Source organism: Chroicocephalus ridibundus, chromosome 5, assembly GCF_963924245.1.
Source record: "Chroicocephalus ridibundus chromosome 5, bChrRid1.1, whole genome shotgun sequence".
Lineage (NCBI taxonomy): Eukaryota > Metazoa > Chordata > Aves > Charadriiformes > Laridae > Chroicocephalus > Chroicocephalus ridibundus.
Window position 1 is genome coordinate 37607117 of NC_086288.1, and position 17607 is coordinate 37624723.

The following is a 17607-nucleotide window of genomic DNA, read 5'->3' on the forward strand; positions in this document are numbered from 1 at the left end:
ACTGAAATCCTTCCAGCTTATCACTGTTTAGCGTAGGGCACTAAATTCTTTAAATTTGGTGGAATTAGATTAACATGGAGAAATACAGACCCCTTCTTGTTTTATCAGCTGGAATTCTGATATAAGCACATCAGAAAAGATTTGCAACTACCTTTTGTAGCAGCATAGTGTTCTGTTCTGCAAACTCAGTTTGACTTTGGTGTTCTCCCTCAGATTTAGGCTTTTTTATTCACTTCTTATTAACATAATTCTTTTCTTGTAATACATATATAGATAAAATCCTTACAAAATTCCTCTTTCTTCTGGAGATTGGACTTAAAAAATTCATAACTTTTATAAATATATCAGCCTACTTCTTTTCCACATAGTAGCATTATTTTCTGTTGAAGCTTGTTAATCTTAAATTCTTTGTGCATTTTCCTTCTCTTCATTGCTGTTTTCATTGCTTTCAATAGTCATTTACATTTTAATTAATTAGTTTTATTTTATATCTTAATTCAGATCAACCATTAGAAAATCCATTACATTTGAGAATTAACATTAAATTACTGAATAGAAACATCTGGGAAGAATATAAAGCACATATAAATTATCTGCTCATTTGCCTTACAGTTTCAAAAGGGAAAAATGGAGGAAGGAATTCTTAAAACAAGGACTTTTAAGAACAGGAATACACATCACTTTAAATGTATTATCTCTGGATTTGTTCTTGAGATACCTGAAATTCATGAAAAAAAAATCCCAAAATATTAAACAATACAATTATCAGTCTTTTCCTATGTCCTTATAGTAACTAATGAGCTGTAGCAGAAAATGGAGGTGAACGTTCCAGGTGAGCAGCTAGAAGGGGAATGAGATTCAGAAAAAGAGACACTTTTCCCTTGGGAGCAGCTCTGCTCCATGGAAGTATTGGCAGTAGGAAATAAGGACTTGAGTAGAATAAGACTAGTGGAGATTCATAGATAGTTACTGTTTCCCATGGCTCAAAAGGACACTTAAAGATGGGGAACTGATGCAGAGATATCCCACCAACTCACCACCCCACCATTTACACTATAAAAATTAATCTATGCTGAAGTGAGCTGTAGGTCACTGAAGGTGTTAATAAGTGTTGACACATTCATTTTAATTAGAAAACAACGAGTAAGCCGGTTATCCCAGCAGATTTTTTTCATGCCTTAAATCTATCCATAGAGGTGGAAAAGTTAGAATATAACATTTGGTCTTTCCTGTGTGGGAAAGTTTTTTCAGTATAAGTTATGATATTACTTTATGTCAAAAATTAAGGCAGGAAAACCATGTGGCTTGTGGCTTTAACTGCTGTATTTTGTTTTGGCTTACCCTATGTCATTTTAAGTGGGGTTTTAGTATGCACAGCTGTGCACCTTGGCTCCAGTGGTAATTATGCTAGTATAACTGACAAACTCTTCTTTGCAGGCAAAACCTTGGTTTTCCTAGATGTGATGCGGGGGAATAGCTACAGTTTCAGCAACATCCTGAAACAGTCACCCCAACAAATCTTGCCTGAACAGCATTTTAAACTATCTACTGGGACATACTAAATTACCACTTGAATGACGCATTGTGATCATTCCAATCAAAGCCAAGTAAAGTAGTTAAGTGAATAGCATTGGTGTGATGGCCTTCCGATTTTGCAGTTGAACCCTTCTTACAGATCCCAAAAGATTTGTGCCTGCTTGGATGAGCAGTGACAAAAAAAAAATCCTTTCTCTCCATTTTCTCTGGCAAATAAATGCCTCTGTGTACTGTTGCTATACATTTAATATACCTCCTTCACCTTACCCAGGCTTTTCAATGTATTATACATATTTCACTAGACCAGCCACTGCTCTACTGCTTTTAAAATTGCAGCATAAAGAAAATGTTAATCATCAGTCTTAACTTTCCTGTATTTTTTTCTTCTCCATGAGCAAGTCATTACAGTATGTCTGATTACTAGGAACAAGGAACAAACATTTCCTCTCTGTGAAGAACAGGAAACAATGTTTGGAGAACAATCAAGTAAATTCTCCATGGAAAAAAAAATGTAGCAACAGGGGAGAGGCTTGGTCTTTTTCCAATTAAAAAAAAAAAAAGAGAAAAAGAAAAAAAAAAAAGGAAAATCCATTTTCATCTGAAGAAGAAGAAATCAGCTTATGTATTCACCCTGTCTGACCTCTTCTCTAAAGATGTATTCCATTGTAAAGTATATTTAAATATCAAGTATAACCATGAAAGGAAACCAAAGCACTAGGAGTTTTGGACTAAGTATTTTGCTTTTATCTTGTGAAATTCTTGTTTACATCTGCCTGCCATTGCAAATTATGTTTTCAGCCAAACATGAAAAAATGCACAAGATACAAAGAGAGGCTGTTCCCCTTCATGGAGCACACATGAACATGCGCTGCCACCTGCTCACAGCTGTAGTTTACATGGGGGAGTTAGCCTGGGAAATAACATCAGCAAAGGCAAAGTGAATGCTCTGACCACAGTCCAGCTGGGGACTTGTAAACACCAACAGTTACCTTCACTGCTTCAAGTTTTTCATTTTCTTCTGTGTTTTTTCCAGTATCTATTAAAGATCAGGAGGGAATAAAAGGTGAGACAAACGTGTACGGCAGTGGCACATGCACTTATTCCCTTAATCCGACAGAGTTTGAAGTCATATGGGTATGTATACCTCCTGTCACCTGTCTCATCCAATTGCATATCATACTCCAGATTTCTGTTGTACTGCATAGTTCTTCCCTTTGGACTAATAATTCTTCAGTGCAGGGCAGTATGTCATTTTGTTGCCACAGCAGCTAAGGAGTCACAATATGGTTCCCCATTTGGCCCAAAGGGAGGAAGCAATTGATGCCAATTTTTAACTGATGAACAATACTTCCCTGTGTGTCAGCTCAGACATGTGGTTTGTGCATCTGGGAGCTAAACACAAGGTTTGAATGTTCCCACTCGCACCCCAGACAGCAGAAATTTGATGGAAATGTTTCTCCTTGCTGTGCTGTACAACAGCTGCACTGACCATCTCAATACTGATATTAAAATCCCTGGGTCAGTGCTTCCTCTCTGGCCCCTCAACAAGTGCCATGAGAACACTGACATCTCAATACATTACATTTCAGAAGAAAATGTAAATTTGCGAGTCATAGGCAGCAACAATGTAGCCAGAGCTTATGGTTTTAGTATTAGTTTTGCCCTTTTGGGTGGGATTTCCCAACTTGCTGACCAACAACAGAATCTCAGGGAAGGGAGACTATTTTTTTTCTCTTTTTAAAGCATATTTCTAGATCTTTTGGATAAGGGGAAGAAAAAAAGAAGGAAAAAAAAAAAGGCTTGTTGAGGCTTGTTGGGGCACGAAAAACAGGAGGCTGAAGGAAAGAAACTAATCTTTATTTGTCATATTTTTTAATTCACTATTTTTCATCTGAACTCTTTTCCACAGATGATGTCATGGTTTTTAGGCACCTAAGTCTGGCATTACTGAAATAGCAAATGTTCCTTGCAGTCTCTCTGCACCCTTAAAGCTGACACATTTCCACCACCGTGTTCCCAGCCTTCGTGCTCACTTGACAGGAGCAGCATAGCCGCTCTGACCTTACCATGTCCAAAACCAAGACATTAAGAAAAGGCAGCAAGAAGATCAGAATTGCTTATTCTAAGGAGAGAAAGACACATTGCAAAGACAAATGCAATGAGTGGTGACTGTCAGGTACAAATTCCTGCTCAGAACTCACAGCAGACTGAGGAAACAATGTTCTTTAAAAGTCTGCACACTCAGAAATTTCCGTGAACTGATAGCCCGTGAAATTCATTGCCATTAGACTCTACCAAGCTTAAAACACATCAAGAAAAAGATTAGACGCATATGGGCAAATTCAAACACTGACATGCACAAGGACATGAAGAAGCCGGGAAGAAGCTGACCTGGCGAGCAGGAGGATGTGAAGCAGTACCTGCAGTGTGTAAAGATTACGCGTTTTTTCCGACAGAAAATAATGCTCCATTGGCGCTTGCCAAAGCACTCAGCCACCATCTGACATCAGGCTGAGAGCTTGTTGATTAATATGCATAGAATAACCTTTCTGGCACATTTTTTTAAAATTACTGGTTGCATTGTAGCTGTGTTTCAGATTTCACTCCCTCTAGAATGAAATAGTCTGTCAAATGCATTCAGCAAATAATATGTTTACTGAATTTCATGATGTATTAGAAAGCTATTATTCAAAGGAACGTTCTCAATAGTTCATTCAGCTCTGGTCAAGGCTCTGCCATACAGGCTGTTGTTGACTGAATTTGCAAATCCTCCTACACATGCAGCAAAGTACCAAGGCATCACAAGAACAAGTTAACTTTATAAATCTCAATCACTTTTTCCCTTTGTTTGAAACAATGCTGCTATTGTCTTATTTGCAAAATTCCTCTTGGGATATAATGATCTTTAGTTCTAACTTATCACTGTAGTACCATGGAGATCTTAACTTTTTCAGTTTGTTTGCAAAATCAAGCAATTAAGCTTGCAAACTCAATGCTTAATATGTTTTCTGTCTCAGAAATCTGGTGTCTGGGGGCTATTTTATAAAACATAAGAAGCAAATTCTGCCAGTAGTTGTCTCACATTGAGTACAGAGCAAAAGACTGATAGCCATATCTTAAAGATAGAGCTATACATTTAGCATGAACTGTGGGAATATTCTAGCAAGTTATAATTAGTATTCATTAATCACAAAAATGGATTAATTTCTCTTTTTGCATTCCATCCGGGTTTTAATGCATATTATGGAGTGGATTCCACCTACTTTGTGGGTTTTTTTCCATTTTAACTCATTCCATTTGTCCAGGTAGAGTTAAAAAACAAAACAAAGTTGTACAATCAATCCTTCATAACGCTGTAGTAATACTAAAGAAATTACATATTACCCAGAAACTTAAATTCGTTTCCACTGTCACTGGAAGAGCTTTTCTAAATTAGCCTTGCCGCAAAAAATCACTGTCATTCTGTTTTATCCTGTGAAGATTTACTGCTGGGTGTGCAAACCCTTCCAACCACTAGACTACTGAATCCATTGATCCAACCTTTTTAATGCAACACTGGGCCTTGTTCTTTCTGTACCGCCTGCTAAGCGTCAAATATATTTTGCCTTTTTGTACAGTATAAAATTTGAGCTATCTATGGACCTGTATAAGAGGCTACCCTCTGTGAAAACAATAGCAAAATGCTAGTGACGTTTCTAGTCTGGCAACGGGCCTGGCACGACGGGCTGGTCAGCGTCTGTTGATTTTGGCACTAACACATGGTAGAATTTGTCATAGGAATATGCCATAAAAGCTCTTGAAAGGGGAGACAATGTTTGAGTTCGATGTGTTAGGGAATTGAAGGTTACTAGTGAAAGCCAAAGGAGAGGTGCTATGGTCATACCATTTGCTAGTGGTATTACGAATGGCTGCATACAGGGCAGCATTGCAATTAGCAAGCACACCCCAGAGGAAAGGGCGTTTCAGGACTCTAGGCATGATATGAGAGCTTGTACAAAACTTAGCGGTGGGTGGGAGAGAGAAGGCTGTATCCTACAGAAGCCGCACAGAAGAATTGCCAAGCAGAATTTGACAGCGAAGTTGCAGGCCTGAGTGACAAGCCAGCTATTGATGTTGTCCACAGTGACAGAGGAGCTGTTTGTGAGGATTTGAGGGAAAAGTTTAAAATCTTCATTAAACTTTAGCTGCTGGCAAGAAACCCATGAGATGGTATCAGGCAGAGGCCAGTCAAAACAAACCGGAGGCTTGATGTTTCAAGCCAGTTTAAAAAATACAGACAATGAGGAACCGTTTGAAACAATGCTGAACTTTCAGATTCTTTTTATAGTTTGTCTTGAATTTTTCCCAGAAGAATACTATTTTGGTGTGAAAAGTGGCATGCAAAAGTGAAAAAATCATACATTTCTGCATTTTCAAAGAGCATAAGAGGCTACTGAATTAATATATATTCGGTGCAAACTTCTAATCAAGAATGACCAATCTCTATAAGGATTATACTAAACATATATTATGATTATTAAATATATTTTATGATTTTCCTTAGCCTGTTGTTTAATTCCTTCAGACATTTAGTGTATTTAAATCATTATGCTTTTTACTATTTATTCACTGTCATGACTGAAAATCCTTCTATAGCGAGAGCATGACTTCACCTTAGAAGCCTTTTAATTACAGCTTCTTCCAGTATTTTTCGGGCTTTTCCTGGCTTTTCCCGGCTTAACTTTACCTCAGTCCCACATCCCAGCCCTGAGTCCCAGGGTGTGGGAGAAAACTGCTTTATACAGGGCAGCTGGAGAGGAAGTGGAGATGGAGACAATAAGGCTCAAATGAAAGGCAAGGAGGGAAAATGAAGCTTTGTCTCTTAAATCCTTTTGCCTTAAAAAAAAAAGTTGTTTCAAAGTAATTGCACCTCCAAGCCCATAGGCAGCCATAACTGCCAAACACAGGCTGCTGTACGCCCTCTTGCCCTGATGCACACGCCCTTGAGCCTCCCCTCCACTCCTCCACAACAAACCTTAGCACCCCACCATTTCACTGTCATCTCCCAGCAGAAACTTACGTATTTTCATGTACTCCTTCCCTAAACTACTTCCCACTGGAGAAAATTTGACCTTGCCTGAGCTATATCATACATATGCTGTGCCTGGCCTTGCACCTGCCTTGTGACCACGTGGGCTTGCCTGGTGGTCACCATGCTGTAGGCTGACCTTAGTTTCACTATACCCACTCTGTACCTCCTGGCCAGGAATGGGGGGCAGCACTCTTGCCCCTGGGGCCAGTCTCCACTCCCGCAGGGCCCTGAGATAAATGGCTGGAGACAATCTAGTCTTCCAGTGTTCCTCCTCATGGCTTTCCCTATTCTTAGGAAAGCGATTCTTTCCTTATGGCTAGTACTGGGGACCTGCCTTTCAACGCAATGCATTCAGCTGAGTTATGTTGAGATATTTGTAATCTTGCTCTTATCTTTTCTGCTTGATTCCATTTCTGAGCTAACTCTATCTCAAGCAGCTAACTCTGTGACAAACTATCCCATACATCATCCTCACCCTAAAAAAGACAATTGTTTCCCATTTCCTGTGTGGTTGGATGGTTACACAGATGGTGTGAACGTGCTTCTGCATGAAGATTTTGGATCTGGTATTGTTTGTCTCACAACTGAACGCTTACTGTCCCATGTCACATGTCCCTGTCACATGTCTCCTTCATTTACACTAAATTGTTCAGCGGATTTACGAAGTCTTGCATTCAGTGTCTCCATCACTTTCCAGAAGAGCAAGAGGCTCGGGAGATGCTTTACTGATCCCTTCTGCCAAAGTGAGCAAAAGTTTTCAAGGAGATGCTTTATGATATTCATTTTCCAGTGGCTGACTTGACTCGCCATGCTCCATTAAGACAGCCTTGTGCACTAAGCAAGCCTCATAAATGGAAAATTGTGTTTTACAGTAATTTAGACACCATCCTCCCCCAAAACCAAGATTAATTCCTATAGGATATGTGCTGGCACAGTTCCAAGCAGCTGGGCTTGCACAAAGCAGCCTTTTTTCTTTAATAGATTCTGGTGACGTTTTGTCCCTGTCTATAAAAATTGCCTGTATTCTCCTGAAAATAGAAGCAATTGAGCTTTCCCTGACCTGATCTGGAGGAAACATAAAAAAGCTCATTTTGTTACAAAACCTAATTATTTTATGCTCTCAAAGTTCATCACAAAAACTTTGTTGAAAAGTATTTGGGAAAGTAGAGGAGATCTCAAATACGCTATTACTTTCCATCCATTGCATGGCTGTCACCCATTCTGATTCCAGGGGAGTGCTCTGAAAGTATTCTGTGTGCAAAAATTGCACAATACCATGCAAAACAGACACAGGATTTCCTAATATTCTCCAGTTTCATGCTGGAGAACTACTAAAAACAACTATTTACATGGTTTTCTGGGATGCCAGGCCAGGTTCGCAGCAGCATCGCATTACTTTTGCAAATGCTGAAACAGAACCAAGGCTGCTGTGTGCCCCAAACAGAGGTGTTCAAACTGCATGAGAGCTTTATTCTACACCAAGAATTATTTGTAGAAACAATCTCCCTGTGTTCAGTAGACAAAAGGCATTTGATTTAATGATTTAATTAATTTTCCTTTAATGTTTTCATCCATTTTTTTGTTTTTACCAAGATCAACTTGAAAGTGTTTATAAAGCTATCTTGGAAAGCTCAAACAGTGAGTTCTGCAGGGCTGAATTATAGAGAAATAAACAAAACTAACTATAATAAACTAACTAACTACTGTAGTTATCTATCTGTCCTTTTTGGATTTCTTTTCTTTTCTTTTCTTTTCTTTTCTTTTCTTTTCTTTTCTTTTCTTTTCTTTTCTTTTCTTTTCTTTTCTAAAGCCTATCTTCAAAGTATTACTCTATTTTGGATTTTACCTCTCTCTCTTAAGAAATTGATTTTGAAGTATGTCTATCAAATATTTATCCTCAAAATTATGTGTATCTCAAACCCCTACCAGCTCTCTCTTTATTCATTGAAAATGTGATCAAGTAAGGATTAGGAATAGAGAAGAAGAGGCTAAGGAAACATTGAATGAGAATGCACAAAGAAGTCTATATATGTGATGTATGGCTCCCTTTGATGTACTAAGCATCTTGATTTTTGAGCAAAGCAATTTAAATAAATAGGTGATAGCTTTTGAGAAATTATTTGATGCACTTGGAAAAAATAGGCAAGTTTTCAGGTGCAGAACCCTAATCAATCAAAATTCAATAGTACCCTTGTTACAATTTTTAATGTAGTCATTCTTATCACAGGTCAGTACATCAGGCAAGAGTCACCGTTTTACCAGCTGTGAATCAAAGTACAGATGAAAATAAATAAAGGTATTGCTATTCAAATTATATTCGTAAGAAATAAACACTTAACTACACTTACAAATTTGTGTTCTAGCTATTTGCATAGAGACATGCAGGTTACCTGAGGTGGAAGAGAGACCTGAGCCCTTGTACATGAACTGAAGACCCATTCCCACAATCCCACAACATCATCAGGTCATTCTGTTAATGTTTTGTAGAAACTTAACTATCCTAATTTGATTGCTTACAAGTTAAGGAGTGTTTCCAAAACTCAAATAAAAACCATCTAATTATGTATAATTTGTAGATTGCTCTGGCTTTTCAGTCCTTCACATTTCCTAAATGTTCTTTTATGTAGCTGAAATGTTTTGGATGTATGAGAAATGTTATACGTTTGAAGGTCTGAACTATATTGAAGCTCCAGGAAACAGACCTATTTAAAAGGAGATACTCCTGTGTCGCTGCAGATAAACCACCTGACAGACAAAATGCCTACAATTCGGATGCTGGGCCTTAACACTGGTATTGCGAACTCTTGAAACACACTTTTGTCTGCTCTCAGAGCTACAATAAAAAATAATCACTACAAGAAAGCAGCTGCCTGCAGAGATACAGGAGAAGAAACCCACAGAAAACTAGGAAGTGAAAGGGAAAAGTGTGTTAATGAGAGCCAGTGGAAGTGCACATGGCTTCATTAACAACCCTCTGGTCCCCTGGGGGCTTTGCTTCACAATCCAACCCCCCCTGCCCACGACAACAAGCTGGCAAGTGTCACCTCTTCCAGAACTTGGCTCTGAATCAGGATAGCCTAATTAAAGATTAAAGCTCTTTGACGAAAATTAATAACTGTTTCACGTCTCTCAGAGAATTAATTGAAATCTTTTCATACTTTTACAAGTAAATTAAAGCTTTCTAATTAGATCACAGCTTCAGGAATTGCAGGTATTCACCTGGGCATCCTCTGATGATAGTTTTAAGACTGATTTGAAGCTGTATTGTCATACACAGGGCTACTGTCATCACCCAATTGATTGGCTTTCAAAGCTGTTATCAAATACAAAGTCAGCCATAACTCATAGAATTTTAGGAAATATCTTTCATATAATAACTTTAGGTTTGTGCAAAATTTTCTAATTGGCGTTTAAAAAAATATATCTCACAAAGTGAGAAGTTCAACTGTTTCACTGTGCCGTATATTTCACTAAAATATATCTGAAATGGTAAGTAATGAGTGTCTGTTTTAAGAACTGTTTGACTGCATAATTTTGTAACTTGATTTGATGTGACAACTTAGACTATGTCTTCAATGATAGAGAGATCAAGTAAACTATACGCATGAGCCCAGAAAAAGGTATTATAGGGAGGCAACATCAGAGTCAATGCTCACTTCCACCCTGTGCTACATCTGGAAATCAGAGATCTAACACACCATGCTGAGAAGCACAGATCAGCCTAACTCTCGAGTGAGCATGTATCAGCCGTACCACAACTGAGCCAACGCTTACCATGTTCCCTGGGACGGCTGCCATCAAGTCTTCAGGGAATGTCCTACCAGATTTTACATAAGGAATGACCTCTAGATAAAATGGCAGCATATAAACAGTTCAGACATCCTGTTTTAGCTGGAAATGTAGTCTGAACTAAAATTATTTTAGGATCTTTTTTTCAGACAAATATTCTGCTATACTTGATCCATATCACTTTGTACTTCAAAACTGCAGCAAAATGTGGCATGTACAGTTTACCAGCTTTCAAACTGATTATGAAACCTGAACAAGGAGAACTTTCCTCAGACAAAAATTCATTATATTACACATTTGTATTAATTCGAAGGCAAATGATTTGCCAGAAAGCACTAATGTCCTTCCTCATGAACCACATGAGCAATTTCTAATCTATCTTATCTTTCTACACAGCAGGCTGTTGAATTGGTTTAAATGAAAAACAACTCTGAATTGTATGTGCAAAATGTGTGGAATAATACTTGGATTGTTTGTTAAATGACAAGTATGGCTAATATAACTTGAACTACAGGTGAAAACTTCATGTATGGATAAACATATAAAGTATTTGTTTGCTTGTGTTCTTGCAAGACCCTCAGAGACTATTCACAGCACGTCTCTGAAGGTAAATTTTGTATCTATCTGAAGTTAATGGAAAGATGTGTCATACCATGTCCAGTCTAGCAATTCAGTGTTGTCTACTGTGCTTCTGAAAAGTTATTACTTATTTTAGCAAGTATAGAATGTATTTTGGGATTATAAAACATGCTGAAGAGCCTTACACTAAAGTTACTGTAAAGAATTATCTATTAAAAAAACACCAGTATAAATGAGAATCAGAACCCCATTAGGAACACTTAAAGAGCTAATGTAGATAATTCAAAGTTTCCATTTTTGTGAAATCAAGCCCAGGGGTGTATTTAAATGCTGTTAGTATTTAGGGAGGAGCTGGGTAAATTGAGAGACAACCTAAATACAACCTCATATTACCTAATCTTCCATTAGCTATCTTTCCAAATTATATTGCTAGCCCCTTCTTTGCCCGTGATTCATGATGTGAGAGACGTGCCGCAAAACACAGCACACTCACTGGGCCATCTCCTGACTTAGCCAGAAGGAAATGAGGAAAGCTGGATGACTACACACAGGCTGGAAGAAATCACCTATTTCCATTGGGAATTAACACCTGCGAACTTGGCCAAAGTAGCCCTTTTCCAAAGGATCCTAATGGTTAGAGCACACTTGTGAATTGAAAAGTGCCTGGACTGAAATCCTCTGCAGTCAAATAATATTTGAATGTAGGTAACCCACCTCTCTACAGGGGAAGGAACCATTACAAGAGTTTTCTGAAATGAATATTTCTGAATTTCTTTTGTGGAACCTGTTCCAACTGGCACTCAGAAAATTCACTAAAAAAACCTTTCAGGTCAGAGCAGATCTCTGAAATGCAGAGAGGAATCAAGCTTTGATCTCTACTATGTTCATCATCCCTAGGAAAAAACTTACGAATTGCAGAAGTTTCCCTGGAACTGGAGGTCCAGGTTTGAGCCTTACAGGACACAACCTTTACTTCCATTAATGCCAATGACTTTGTTACGGCCTCGAAACATAGACAAGAGTGGGACAAAATCAAGCAAAACTAATCATACGCTGGGTTGCAACACAGTCCTATTGCAGCTCCAAGACTTGAGGCTGCTAGAGTGGCCTCCAGGGATGGAGTCGAGGGGAGAGGAGATTAGAGCCGGCTACGTGAGAAAGCGTGGCCTCCTTTTATCCAGATCCCACAGAGGAAGCCATCCAAAGTGCAAAACTTTTTCAGGCTTTTGTCATCATATACTGGCAGGGAGAGTGGCAGCTTATAAATGCTTTTGTTCAAGGAAATTCTCTTCGCTTTCTTAAACATTCATCCAGTCCTCAAAAAGTAGAATAGCCATGATATTGAGCCCCACAAGTTATTTTTGCAAACTGAATGAGTATCAGATCACATTTTCAGATCTATGCTTATGAAGTATGCTTTTCTCTGATGACTTGCAGTCCCTCCTTACCAGGCATATTTACACAAGTTTTGGCAGGACTTGTCCCCCACCAAAGAGGAAAAATTATTTTTCCTTGCTAATTACACTATTAGCTATACTTAAAATCAGCGAACGGGCTGAAAATTTTACCCTGAACTATATGTTGGAGGCATGGTGCCAAGAAGTACTGAAACACATGTAAGTTCTGTTTTCTTAGCAGGAAAGGCAGCGATTGTGAAATCTGGAGGATATCTACACTGGGTGGTGAAGGTGACAGCAGAAAATCAAAGAAATCTTAGCACTAAGGCAACAGTGTAACAAAAAATACATGTCAGCTCTCCATGGCCATGCAGATTATCACTCAGATAAGAGTGTGATAGACGGTAAGAATTCTTTCCCAGTATGGTGTTGACACTGCAGAAGCTTTAATCTGTTGTTCTTTGCCTTTCAGATCTCTTGCTTCAGAACACAAACACTAACAAGTTGACAAAAGCTGTGTTTGCACATTATAGCTACTTGCAAACTAGCGTTTCAAGTTCAAGTTTAAACATATGAGCACGCAAAGCAAAATGAAGTGGAAAGCTGTGATTTTAATGGGGATTTAATCCCTTTTGTTCTTTGACCTATTGTGGCGCTCAGAATACATCAACGCTTCTGTCGCATGAGTTGCCTTATCGGCTTAGTTCATGCTGATGCAGCCAAGCAAGCGCAACGAGAAGTGTAGGTTCTGGTGGTATTTTGCACTCTTTCTAGCAGCAAGTACTACAAGCACTACCCAATGGGATATAAATACTGTGAGTCAACCCAGGCCATAGCGGCAGTCCCAAGTGCAGTGACTCCTGCAGCTGCACAGAAAGAGCCTCATATCTCAGTTAGAAAGCAAATTTGGAAAGCAACTGCTCAGGTAGCTGGCAGTGCAATGAGTCGGGGGGAACCGCCAAGTCTGCTGAGCACCTTCTCTGCAGAAGGCCAGAAAAAGGCAGAATAGCACTGGAACAGAATGATAACATCTCATAACATAACTTTTTCATGTCTGCTTATTAAGAAAACAACACGCTGTGTTTTTAGTATGTATAACAGGCATTTTTTTATTTCCCCTTCCCTTTTATGTTACAAAGCCTGCTCAACTAACAGCCCAACAGTGGAAGTCTCCCAGCTAAAAGTGCAACAGGAACTGAATGACTACAAAAGGAACCCACGGCAGAAGGAATGAGCTAGCTGAGGCCCTCCACAACAGTGATCACTCAAGATGGGCCCAGCAGGAACTGTTGGATTGCTTATGCGATAACAGGTCTCACACTCTCTCATGCCAAACTCAAAAAAAAAACGACAGGCTTCTGGGTTTTCTCATCACAATCTATCTCTTACCTGTGCCATCTTCTCAAAAATTCAGCTAGATAAACTCTAATGATGATACACAGGAAATAAATGAGGAGATTCTCTCCAGGTATTTATGTATCCAAACTGCAACTGCAATGCTGGATGGTAGCAGTGATATCTGCTATAACAGGAATATTATGTAGAAGAAAAAGATCTGGAAAGAAAAAAAGATGTTACTTTGGTATTTGAAATCTGAGAGATGATAGGTGATAGGTGATGAAGCTTCACATTGTTGGAGATCACTAAGAGAAAAACAAATGGATACTTATCAGCTGTAAAAGAAACTTGCACCGCGTAAAGATCAGATGCAAAATAAAAGCTGCAGGAGTACTGTTGAGTTTTTCATTTAAACGGCTCAGCCCCAGAGGGTGGAAACATTGAACCTATTACATGGAAAGAATCAGCAAGGTTTAGGAGATCCTGGGTATTAAAACTTAGAGAGCTGTTTAGGTTCAGTAACATTCATGTTATAGGCCAGTGACAGCTGTGATGGCAGAATTGTCCATGTGATCACGAAAAGAGGCAGCAGAATGAGTGAAAGGGAGTTTTGGGAGAGATGTTACAGCCATGTGGGCCTGAGCACCCTATCTAAGATTAAATTCCACAGACACTTTCCTCACACAGTGAGATTTTTAAAGCTGGATCTTGTCATATTTAACAGGACAAATCCTTTTATCTTCCTTCAGCATGATGTTTTTATAACTTAGTTCTAGCTTCTGTTTGGGTATCACCAGTTTCCCATGTTTAATGCAACTATGCCACAGCTGTCTTCAGAGTATTCTTCAGTCATTTCTCATCTAAATTTTTTGTTACTGCGTATTTCTTTTTCAGGAGACCTGAGGTAGGAAAGAATCAGATGACCAGAAAAGACCCCGTCTTACGTATGTGATATATCCATGTATATCTGAAAATTAAGATGTACGACCTGCTGTTGTTTTAGAAATCCCAGAACAGAGCAGCTCGCTGGACTGCCAGCTTTTACCATCTGTCAGTCATAGTTCTCACACTTCATAAGGCTGGCTTTCACACTGGTGCTGTTTTCCTTAACAGTTAATAAATTCCATCCCAATCTCAAAGTGTTTCACATAGCTAGCTGAAGAATACCTCTGATAAGGCATGCTTGTGCAGCTTAACAGACCTCCATGGAATGCTATGCCAGCTTTTCCATTGAAGGAAATACAGATAATGTTCCTGAACAGTGAATGCTGAAACAAAATGATTAAATAAGAAGTAAATGTACTGCAGAAGGCTAAAAAGGAAATAACTACTGAAACTGAACCAATTTTTTAGAGAAAGTCAGCAACCCATTTCAAGATCTGATTCAGTTAAATAATGTAATTGGTATATCCAGTACCAAATACAGACAGAACAATGCATCGCAGCAGGGAAAAAAATGTCTCTGCATTTTGTGTGCATTTCTTCTCTTCCAAAAGAACAAAATTGATGGAATTGCTTTTGGAAAACCATCCTCAGGCATTAGAAGGTTGCCATCTGCTTGCTTTCTTTTCTTTCATTGAAGACAAAGCAAACTCACAACTCCCAAGCACCTCCATCCTTGCAAATAAAGATAATTTTATATAGTCTTATAAACAGGGAAAAGGCCTGAACACCTTACAACATTGCAACTGGTTGAATAGCCTTCAAATATAAGAATACATGGAATTCCCTTTTGGGTCATACCAGTGGGCCACCTAGCCCAGGAGTATATTTTAGACTGTGGCAACATGAGGTGAGCACATGAGGCTGGGTCAATATCTGTGGCCCTTTTCCCCTGTGTTCCTCAGCATCCAGAATTGTTGTATTAGTAATGTTAGAGGATGAAAGCTTGCCTAATTTCTATAAAGTCCGTATATAAATGCACTGTCCTTGCATTTGTCTAATCCCCTTTGAATGTTCTGATAATAGCGGTTTCCACAGTTCTTCATGGCAGCAAGTTCCAGAAGCTCAGTATCTGCTGTGTGAAGAAATTTGTTTTATCTGCTTAAAAGAGATACTAGTTTCACTGGGTGCTCCACACCTCTGGTATTGCCAGATTTGCCGAGTAACACTTTCTCCTTGGAGCCCACAGACAGTTGTTTGGAGAACTTGCATGCCAAATTCTATACCCATGCCGTATCTCAGGCAACTCGCTCCTTCTTATTTGTTTGTTACTCTCCTAAAATCTCCTTTTGACCTTAGCGTTCAGCTCTCCAGTCTCTGAGAATACGGATTAACCTAACTGACTTAAACTGTTTTATCTGGAAATGGGATAATTCAGCGGAATTGTAGTGAATTTACACAAATGTATCAAAGAGAGAATTTAGACTGAAGTACGCAGTAATGAGCAAAAATAAATAATGTTTTAAATAAAACAAAACAAATTACTTAGTGTGGGAAAGAGAATGTTTAAAAATGTTTCAACATCTCTGTGTTTCCCATTAGTCTCTCTTGGATCATGGAAAAGATGTAAACTTCAGAGACCAAAAATTCTTAGGCTACTTTAACTCTGTGGAGTCTCTACTCCATGTAAAGTTCAGTCTCTTTCTCCTATTTCCGTACTTGCTCATGGTCTATTATAAAGTTTACCAGTCGTTGACCAGATGTTCTGGCATCATAAAGGGGCAATGGCCTTTTCTGTTCAATGTTTGTGTAAGTAGGCATTGTCAGAATGGGTAAAGAATGCAGTAAGTACTAATGCTGCAGCAACCAGAAGCTCCACAGCTACAGTGAATCAGCTTAGTGAGAAAGAGTTAGAAGTCTCGTGAGTAAACAGCTAGAAAACATTTCCACAGGAAGAGCTTCATAATCTGGTTTGGATTGTTTCTCTGAAGAAGCAGTTTCAGACCATAGTTCTTTCTAAAGAGTATCTAATGATCCACATATTACATTAATACGTATTACAGTTTTGTTATTGCAACTTAGAGATCTGAACGTAAAATCTGATGACGATATTATTTTATTTTATATATTCCTGAACATTATATGACAATAGCAGCAGAGATTCAAACAATTCATTACTTGTGATAATGCTTTTACTGTTACTAATAAAAGGACAAATAAGTTGACATTTTAAATGCACAAATTCCAAAAGAAAATGGAAATTAAATAGCTAACATAAAACTCAGTAAAAACATCTGAGTCGATATCACTCTGACAGTTTAGCCCAGATACAAAAATATTGCTGTTTTTCTCTACAATTGTAAGTAGAAAACTTTTAAGATTATATAGATGTGTTGGCAAAGGGAGAGTTAATCCTTTGAGAACAAAAGTTTCATCTATAATAATGTTTTGTTTAAACATCAACTTGTGTATATTGAAAACTGGACTTACACTCACAAATAAAATTCTGCATGTAAACAGCAAATTGTATAAACAACTCACTCTTTAGTAGCCAAACTGACCATTATATAGAAACAAGCCAAGGTATATATACATATACACATATGTTTGTGTTTGCATACACACACATGCATGAAAGTGTTCCCAGAATTACTACTGGAAGCTTGTCCCTTAATGTACCCTAAATCTGTATTTGTTTTTTTGAAACCGTGGAATTTATCTTTTTTCAATATAGTGCATTATAGGAGACACACACACAAAAAAAGAAAGAAACTGCTCTCACAGTGCTCCACAAAAGTTTTCATGTCCTCAGCTTCTGAAACGTTTAAGATTACTAACTTGCTGGCAGGCTCCTGAGGAATTTTAAGGCATCTGTGCCTGTGCTACTTATTTTAAGCTCTGTCTTCCAATGTTATGAAATCAGCAAACTCTCTTGACTTTCTTAGTAATTCCATTTCATGTGGTTCTGGCTTTCAGGCAGATTCAAGAATGACATAATCGTCTTTCCCCACCCAC

General features: G+C 38.4%; 1 long non-coding RNA gene across 1 annotated transcript; it reads left to right on the forward strand.

The window, feature by feature from the left end:
* Nucleotides 1-2594: 2594 nt before the first annotated feature.
* Nucleotides 2595-13651, forward strand: LOC134515945 (uncharacterized). Its single transcript, XR_010071179.1, has 3 exons — nucleotides 2595-2670; nucleotides 12614-12776; nucleotides 13512-13651. It is a non-coding gene; the product is annotated as an uncharacterized LOC134515945 (long non-coding RNA).
* Nucleotides 13652-17607: the final 3956 nt, after the last annotated feature.